The sequence below is a fragment of the Mirounga leonina genome, unplaced genomic scaffold (assembly GCF_011800145.1).
Source record: "Mirounga leonina isolate KUSES-001 unplaced genomic scaffold, KU_Mleo_1.0 Mir_170, whole genome shotgun sequence".
In the NCBI taxonomy this organism is placed as follows: domain Eukaryota; kingdom Metazoa; phylum Chordata; class Mammalia; order Carnivora; family Phocidae; genus Mirounga; species Mirounga leonina.
Genome location: NW_023270433.1, coordinates 7252662 through 7262221, shown reverse-complemented (window position 1 = coordinate 7262221; position 9560 = coordinate 7252662).

Below are 9560 nucleotides of genomic sequence, written 5' to 3'. Positions count from 1 at the left end.
AGGCCTCCTGGCCTTGGCTGAGCTCCCCAGGAGTGCCCAGGGGACCCCAGAGTCTTTTCAGGCCCAATCCTGGCCTCCCATCTGCAGCTAACCTGAGGCCTCTGGAGCCCTCCTTCTTTAAGCTGCTGCCCTAGGGACTTCTAGCTGGAGGGTGAGGGGGAACAGTGTGGAGGTCAGAGGGTCACCCCCTTAAAAGGCTCTGCTGAAGGATAAGGGAGGAGGGCATGCAGTCCCAACCCCCAGGCTGAAGATGCCATCTCCAGAGACCACACCCCCACTAGGGATCTGGAGACTGCCCTCTCCCCAGACCAAGGACAAGGGCTTGATTCCCAGGATACCTCCTGCAGGCTTTTGGATACCTCAGCTCTGGCAGGGGGCAGGGGGCGCATGGGGGTGGGGGAGCAGGGGGAGGGCGAGAGGGGCGTGAATGCTATTAATGCTTGTCTTGTCATGTCTCTTCCACTGGACAGCCCACTGTTTTGGGAGGCTTGGGGCTCTGTCTAGATCTGATGTGCCTCCCACCCCCAGCCCAGCCAGGTCTGGCGCAGAGAAGGTTCTCAGTCAGCTGGGGGAATACATACCAGTTTCTCACCCACAGAGCTCAGCCTGTCTTTCCCAGTGAAGCTCACACCCTGGTGGGGAGTGCGTGGCCATTCCACCCATACATCCTGCCTTCCTCCATCCACCCCAGAGATCCCCAGACACTCAGAGGACCCCTGTCACCACCCTGAAATCCTCTCCTCTCCCCACAGTTTGGGGGCCGCCTAACTACATGCACCCATTGGATTGTGATCATTGGTTTGTCTGTTCTCATCAGACAAGAAGTGGATCCTACTAATCTTCAGGCTTCTGGAGCCTAGTACAGTGCCCCCCTCCCATACACACACACCACCCATCATTGAATGTCCATGAATATCCACCGGTGGCTTAAACATGAATCACATACACTTCTTGGAGTTTCTTACAAAAAGTTGAAAAAAAATACGGCTTCTAGGGAGTAGTACTTGAAGTCAGGGTTTCGTAGAGAGAGAGCCCTGCTAACCAGGTCCCAACTCTCGGGAATGTGCCATCTGCTAATAATAATAGCCACAACAAAATGCTTGATGTGCCAAGCACTAAACGCTTTTAAGGTAGTAGCCTGTGGACTGCTCACAACAATCCTGAGAAGTGGGTACTATTAGCAGCCCCACTTTACAGATGAAGAAACTGAGACCTGTGACAGTGATGTTGGTAGCCGCTAGCCGGCAGGCGATGGAGCCAGAGCCGGAGCTCAGGAGCTCAGGGCTGGGGAACTCACTGCCCACTGGTTTCCAGCCTTTACTCACCACAGCAGAGATACTGAGGGGACTTGTGGAAATGCATATGCAAAGTGGTAAGACCCACAAGACACCCGCGTCTCCTTACAAATCCAGCCCCGGCCCCGGCCCAGTCTGACAGGAACACAACCTTACTGGAGCTGGCCAGTGTGGTCTCTGCACAGTGCCAAACTCCCAGGCCTCGTCGGAAAGCCACATTCTACAATCTAATCTACATTTTCCACCTCCGGGGTATGTCCGAGCTATTTAAAGCCATCAGTCCTGGGCAGAGAAGGGTCAATTGGCCTCATCCTCATCCTCAGGGAAACTGAGGAGCCAAGAAGGGTCTTATCACTCGCGAGTCATTGAAAAGATATTTCTGGAATGCCTACTGTGTGCTGGCGCGGGATTCAGCAATGGGCAGTGTCCCCCAGAGGCGACCAGCGGAGGAGGAGACCCCAGTCCCCTGGGAGTGGGGAGTTGGGCACTGTTCCAGGCAGGGGGCATGGCACGCCCCAAAGCTAAGGAGCAAGGAAGAACTGGGAGAGTGGGAAGGGAAGCACGGAGAGGAAGTGCCAGATAAAGCCGGGGTTGACCCTGCCGGGCCCTGTAGGACATTGGGAGGATTTGTGATTTTATCCTAAACACAGTGGGAGTCCTGGAGGGTCTGACACATTCAGATTTACATTTTTAAAGGTTTGCTGGGGCTGTTGTGTAGAGAATGGGGGTGGGGCTGGGGAGGGGGCAAGTGGATGACAGGAGACCCATTGAGCTACTATTGCCAGTTTGCAGGTGACAGCTGGTGTTGGCCTGGGATTAGGGGATGGCCGAACAGGGTCCCAAACTGTGTCCTTGACAGGCAGGTGACCTCAGGTCGCCTGGCAATGAGTAACATTTAGTGACTATCTGAGGTATACTCTGTGTGCTGGAGCGGGGGGGCAGGGCGAAGAGAAAGATGGACCGTCTGCTGTTACCTCTCCAGAAGTATCCATTCACTGGACAGGTGGACAGACACACAAATAGCCGGCCAGCCCCCGTGAAAGGAGCAGGAAACTCTCTAACTGAAATATTAGCAGAGCTATGGGGGATTATAGACCAAGCAATTCATTCTAACAGGACCTGAGGAATCTTCTGGAAGAGGCAGCATTACTTTGGGCAAGTGAATTCCAATAGACTGAACTGAAATCTAGTTATTGCCTCTGTGAAATGGGGCCATTATGCCTGCCCTGCCTCCTTAAAGATGGTTGTGGTGTTGGGAGAGTCCAAACACACACCTTGCATTTGCTTGCAGTGAGATTTTATCATTGCCTCTTCACATACACACACACACACACGCACGCACACACGGATACATGTTCAGGCTCATGCATGCATTCAGCTATTGTAATTTCTGCTCTACCTTCTCCCTTATTAAGACCAACACAGGGGCGCCTGGGTGGCTCAGTCGGTTGGGCATCTGCCTTCGGCTTAGGTCATGATCCCAGGGGTCTGGGATCGATCTCCGCACTGGGCTCCCCGCTCAACAGGGAGGCTGCTTCTCCCTCTCTGTCTCCCTCTCCCCCTGTGTGCTCGCTTTCTCTCTCTCTCTAATAAATAAATAAAATAAAAAAAAAAAAAGACCAACACATCAGGAAGGAGGTGACAAAGTTGTCCACACTGCCCATTAAGCATGCCCTATCCCCCAGGACTGCCCCCAAACACTGCCCAGCACAAAGGACATGCTCAGTAAACGCCTATTGAATGAATGACTGAATGGGTGCTTTATTGGAGGAATAATTAAATGAACAGGTGGATGGACAGACAGATGATGAAAAAACAGATGTTGGGACACTTGGATGGAAGATGAATTGAGCGCCTGGATGCATGAATGTAGCCAATCAGCTGAGGTTCTAGATGCAGATCAGGACATGTTGCTGTGTGAGGGGCTCAGTGAAGGAGGCTCTAAGAGGCTTCACGAAGCAGCCTGGTCTCTGCGGTTCAGAACCCTGTCCAAGATGTGCAGCAGGGCAAACGAGTGCCCACGGAGTGGCCTGGGGACCCGTCAGTCAGGTTGTACCTCCGGGCAGGATATTTCCAAACCTGGAATCCTGTCCCTAAATACTGCTGTCAATCCCCGTTTCAGGGTGGCCTGGGATGGAGCAAAGAGCCCTGCCCCCGCTCGTCGTGCCTCCCCAGGCCAGGCCCTGCCTGTACAGAGTGCTCTAAGAGCACAGCCGAGGTTCTTACTGATGACCAAGTGGCCTGCCTTCATAAATGAATTGCCAACCTGAGAATGTCCCCGTTCTCAGAAGATAACAAAGCGAGGCCACCGTCCCCACCCAGAGGGGACCCTAAGAACCCCTGCGCCCTGCATAGCATGTGCCAGTTTATAAAAGATGATGTTCCTGGCTGGCTCAGTCAGTGGAGCGTGCGACTCTTGATCTCGGGGTCTTGAGTTCAAACTCCACGTTGGGTGTAGAGCTTACTTAGAAAAAGTTCCTCTGCAGGAGATGAGAAGGCAAGGAAGCTTTCCCAACGAAGCTTTCCCAACCCCCCTGGGTTGCTTCATCCCATCACTTGTGCTCTTGTCTTCATCACACTTATCGCTCTGAAAGCCTGTCCTTCACCGGCTGTCTTATTTGTCCACTAGAATGTGAGCCCTCTGCGGGCAGCGATCACGTCCTGTCCGTTGTTCTATCCCCGTCACCTAGAACAATGCCTGAGTCTTAGATGGTGCTAAATTTGATTAAATGCCCAGTAAAGGGATATATAGCTGGGTGCATGGATCATTGTAATCCAGTCAACAGCCACCATTTATTAGCACTGGCTCTGGGCTGAACACTTTTCATGATCCCTACAGGTTTGTGAGAAATGCCACCACTCACCCCATTTTACAGATCAGAAACCTGAGGCCTGGAGAGAGGAAGCCACTTCCCCCAGGTACAGGGCTACTGAGTGGCAGAGCCAGGTTTTAGACCCGAGTCTGTCTAATAGCAAAGCTCACATTGGCAACCATGATACCTGATACTCTGTCACCCCAGCACCCAGTGAGCTTAGAGCCATTGGAAGTAAAGAGTTCGGACGGAGACATATTGTCTGATTCCATTTATAGAAATATCCAGAATAGGCAAATCTATAGAGACAGAAAGCAGATTAGTGGTTGCCTAGGATGGAAGGCAGGGAGAGTTGGGAGGGAAGGGGGAGTGAAGGCTAATGGGCACAGTGATTCTTTTGGAGATGATGAAAGTGTTCGAAATTGATTGTGGTGATTGCACAACTCTGAACATACTAAAAACCATTAAATTGTACATTTTAAAAGGGCGATCGCATAGTGTGTGATTTATACCTCAGTAAAGCTGCTATTTTTTTTTTAAGATTTTATTTATTTATTTAACAGAGAGAGAGAGAGAGAGAGAGAATAGTAGAGGGAGAGGGAGAAGCAGGCCTCCCACTGAGCAGGGAGCCTGACATGGGGCTCGATCCCAGGACCCCAGGATCATGACCTGAGCCGAAGGCAGACACCTAACCACCGAGCCACCCAGGCGCCCTTAGTAAAGCTGCTCTAAAGGAGTTGGGTAGGGGCGCCTGGGTGGCTCGGTTGGTTATTTGGTTACTCGATTACTCGGTTGCCTTTGGCTCAGGTCATGATCCCAGGGTCCTGGGATGGAGCCCCGAGCCCCGTGTTGGGCTCCCTATTCAGCGGGGAGTCTGGTTCTCCCTTTCCCTCTCCTCCCCACTCATGCGCGCTCTCTCTCTGTCAAAAAAATAAAATCTTTAAAAAAATAAAAAAGAGGGGCGCCTGGGTGGCTCAGTTGGTTAAGCGCCTGCCTTCGGCTCAGGTCATGATCCTGCAGTCCCAGAATCGAGTCCCGCATCGGGCTCCCTCCTTGGCAGGGAGTCTGCTTCTCCCTCTGACCCTCCCTCCTCTCATGCTCTCTCTCTCTATCTCATTCCCTCTCTCAAATAAATAAATAAAATCTTTAAAAAAATAAAATAAAAATAAATAAAAAAGAGTTGGGTAGGGGCGCCTGGGCAGCTCAGTCATTCGAGGGTCTGACTCTTGGTTTCGGCTCAGGTCGTGATCTCATCGATCCTGAGATTGAGCCCCACGTGAGGCTCCACACTCAGAGGGGAGTCTGCTTGAGATTCTCCCTCCCTCCCCGTTCCTCCCCCCACTTGCACTCGCGCACTCTCTTTCTCTTTCTAAAATAAAAATAAATAGGGCGCCTGGGTGGCTCAGTCCATTAAGCGGCTGCCTTCGGCTCAGGTCGTGATCCCAGGGTCCTGGGATCGAGTCCCACATCGGGCTCCCGGCTCAGCGGGGAGCCTGCTTCTCCCTCTCCCACTCCCCCTACTTGTGTTCCCTCTCTCGCTGTGTCTCTCTTTGTCAAATAAATAAATAAAATCTTTAAAAAAATAAATAAATAAAAATAAAATAAAATAAAATAAATCTTTAAAAAAATAAATAAAAATAAAGAGTTGGGTAGAGGGGAGGGAGGTGGGGATGGGCAAAATGGGTGAAGGGGTGTGGGAGGTACGAGCTTCCAGTTATGAATGAGTAAGTCGTGGGAATAAAAGGCCCGGCACAAGGGACACGGTTTACGATACTGTAATAGTGTTGTACGGTGACAGATGGTAGCTGCACTTGTGGGTATGGCCTAACTACGGAGACGTTGAATCACCGTGTTGTGCACCTGAAACTAATGTCGCAGTGCGTAACCACACTCAAATAAAAAATGTTTTTTATAAAAAGAGTTGGGGGGGCCGGGGCGCCTGACTGGCTCAGTCGGTAGAACACGCAACTCTTGATCTTGGGGTCGTGAGGTCGAGCCCCACGTTGGGCACAGAGCTTACTTGAAAAAATAAAATAAATAAAAAAGGAGTTGGGGCTGAAGTGTCTCACCGTCATTTACCTGCCTGCTTGGCAAGTCACTTGCTGTCTCTGAGTGTCAGTTTCCTAACCAGTAAAATGGGAAAAATAAATGTCTCTTGGGCTTGACGCGAGCATTAAATGAGATAATAGTACACGTCATTATCCCCGTTTTGTTGAGGAGGAAACTTAGACCCAGAGGAAGCAAGTGACTTGGCCTGAAAATAGAGCTGGTGGGTGACAGGTGAGGGACTCACCAGGGGTCCCTTGGTGCTGCTTCTTTCAGCATTATGTAGACTGGATCAATGTCTGTGCCCGCACCCACCCCACCACTCCTTTCCATTCTCCACCTTCTCTGGGGCTCTGAGTCTCCCCACTGCCCAAGCCCAGAGCACACCAAGGTAGTGAGGTTCCCCCCAGAGCATGGGACGCCCTCTCCCCAGCCCCCACCCTGCTCCCCTCCTGGGGCCATGATGCTGTCTTGCTTTTACTTGTAATAAAGAAAATATCTCAGCTACCCTTCCACAGTTGCTTGGCAACCCCAAAGGGGGGTGGGGGGAGCCAAGGGGAGGAGGGAAGGGGGAGGACTCTGGAGCCAATCTGGAGACAAAGAGTAGGATTTCGGTGACATGGAGCCGGTTCTTAGTGCTAACCTGGCCTGGCCGCGAGGCGGGTGGGGTGGGGGCTTCCTCCCACCCCAGCGGCTCACACCAATAAATATGCATTAGGGAAGTGGGCAGAGTTTTTCCCACAGACCTGAAAGGCCGCAGCTGACCTTTCTACCCCCTTTATGTACCAAAGTGACAGTCAGAGAGAGCAAAGAGCAGGACCCCCTGAGATGCCTCCCCCGTGGCCTTCGGACTTGGGGAAACTTTTCACCCTCCTCCTTCCCCTGGCCCCAGACCAGGTCACAGCCTCGCCCGCCCGGGGCCCCTGTCCCAGGGATTTCAGGTGGGAGTCAAGAGCGCCCAGCCCCAGGGGCGGCCTCAGGTCCTGTCCAGCCTTGGCGGCAGAGAGCCAGGCGTGAGGCCCTGTCCAGCCTGCAAAGGCGCTCCCTGCCTCCTGGGTCAGTCTCTGCCTGTGGCTTCCCATACTGTGCCCCTCCCCACCCCACCTCTGTAGGAGCCCCTTTCTCTGGTTCTCTGCCAGTCCCTTCTGCGGCCCCCTGTTCGTCTTCTCTTTCCCGGCCTCACCTCATGTCCCTCTTTTCCCACCACCCACTTCTCCATTCGGTTTCCCTCTTTCCCTCTTCTCCTTTGGGGTGGGCCCCTTCTTCCCCAGCCCCCCTACTTCTGCAGTGCCCCCCTTCGAAAACTAGCAAGTCCTGGGAGATGCCATTTCCCTGAAGTGAAGATGGCATTGGGGGGGTTGCAAAGGAGGGAGGGTGGGGGCGGTGATCTCTCTCCCTGGTGCCCTGGCTTGCTGGCCGTTGGCCGGGGGTGGAGAAAGTCCGCTCTGAATGGAGTCAGTGTAGAGACAGGAAAAGCAAACACCTCAGCCTGGGCCCTGCTGGCCCTGTTTGGGGGTGGAGGGGGGGCGGGCAGGATGGGGCAGGGGCCTGGGCTCATCTCAGCCTCTCCCGGATCAGCCCTCTCCTGGCTTCCTGGACCCCTGGCCCACAGCATCCAGAAAGAGGGTGGGTTTAGGGGCTGCGGACAAGCCCTCTAGGAGACACCTTCACCGGAATCTTTCCCTGCCCCACTGCCCAACCCCCAGCCAGTGCCCTTCCTGCCAGGAAACCTTGTGTCTAGGGGAAGGACAGGCTGGCACCTGAGGGCCTGCTTGACCAGCCCTTCCAGCAGCGGGAACTGGGTGGGGAAGTCACCTTGTGCCAGAGCCGGCCCCAGCAGTGCCATCTGCCTCCCGGGCCGAGGGGACCCCAAGATGCTCTGCCCAGGTGAGTTCTCCTCTGGCCCCACAGCCAGACGGTGAGGGAGGGGGAGGCTGGGACCACCCCCCAACCCCCAAGAATCCATGACATTTTCCATTGGACTGTCTCAGCCTCCGTCTGTGATGCATGTGTCGCTGGGACTTGGGCGAGGGGAGCCAAAGGGAAGGATGGCTAGAGAAGCTGGAGGTGAAGTCTGAGGTGGAGGGGAGACAACAGGGGCTGGAGTCTGGGGAGCAGGACTCCTGGGCTCCAAGCCAATTTTGTTACTAGACTTGTGGACTCACAGAGGCCCCTGTGATGGTCTCCTTTGAACACTTTGGATTCTAAAAGACTCTTGGAATGAGCTCAGAGAGGGGTAGCAACTCATCCTGGGCGACACAGCAAGTTGGCAGAGCTGAGCCTCAGACCCACGGGGCTCCCTTACGAGGCTGAGGGTAATACTGTTGGCGCTGTGGACACCACGCTGGGCCACCTCTCCTTCACTTTCCACGTATAATTTGGACCCTCTGGATTCAAGGGGTGGAGAGGGGCAGACTCCGAACAGCACCTCCCAGGGCCCCCTTCCCTTCCTGTCCTCATGGCCTGGCCGCGGGGACCTGGGCGGGGCACCATGCCCAGGGCTGGCCAACCCCTGCCACAGTCTCTTCTGACTGCCCAGGAAGCTTGGTTGGTCTTTGCCTTACAAGTCCCAGAAAACAGGGCCCCCTTTGCTCTCGGTGTCCGACCATAAGACCCGCATGCTGTAATCAAAGTACGACCATTTCCTGGGAAGGAAGGTCAACAGCTGACTGCATGCCACCAAGTCCTAGCCGTGCCCACCTTGAGGTGTCCTGGCCGTTGGACTTGGCTGCACGGACCTTGCTAAATAGAAACCGGCAGCCCTCACAGAGTCAGGCGCCGTTCTAAGGCCTTCTAAGTAGTACACTGAATGGTCAGCACACTCCTACAAGGTGCGTTCAGTTTTACAGGTGGGAAAACTGAGGCACAGAATGTTGCAGGAACTTGTCCACCATGGACCTACTACCAGGAAAAATCAGAGCTAGGATTGGAACCCATAGCCTGGCTCCAGAGCCAGCAGCCCTTAAATGTTTCAGCCTGCTTCTAATGCCTAGGAGGTCTCGGCTAGAGGTCATTTGGTCCAATCCCCTGCATCTGTGTGTCTGCCGGGCCAACCTCTGTTCACAGACAAGAATCAATCTCGTTTTTTAAAAGCACCTGCTCCAAGGGTGGAATTCCCCCTGGGGGTAATCAGACATTTATTTATTCATAGCCTTCTGGCCGGGAGGAGAGGCCCTCCCACCCAGAATTCCCCAGGGTCCAGCTGCCTCCTTGCCTCTCTCCTCACTGCAGTGTAATCAGAAGTGAGCCAGCCCTGTCTTGCGTCTCGGTTGCACAGACTCCAAGCTGTGTGGCCCTGGACAAGTGACTCAACTTCTCTGAGCCTCAGTTATCCACTGTCAACTGGAGTTCATGATGCAACCTGCTTTGTGAGGTTGCTGAGAAGGAAATGATCAAAGGGGATGAC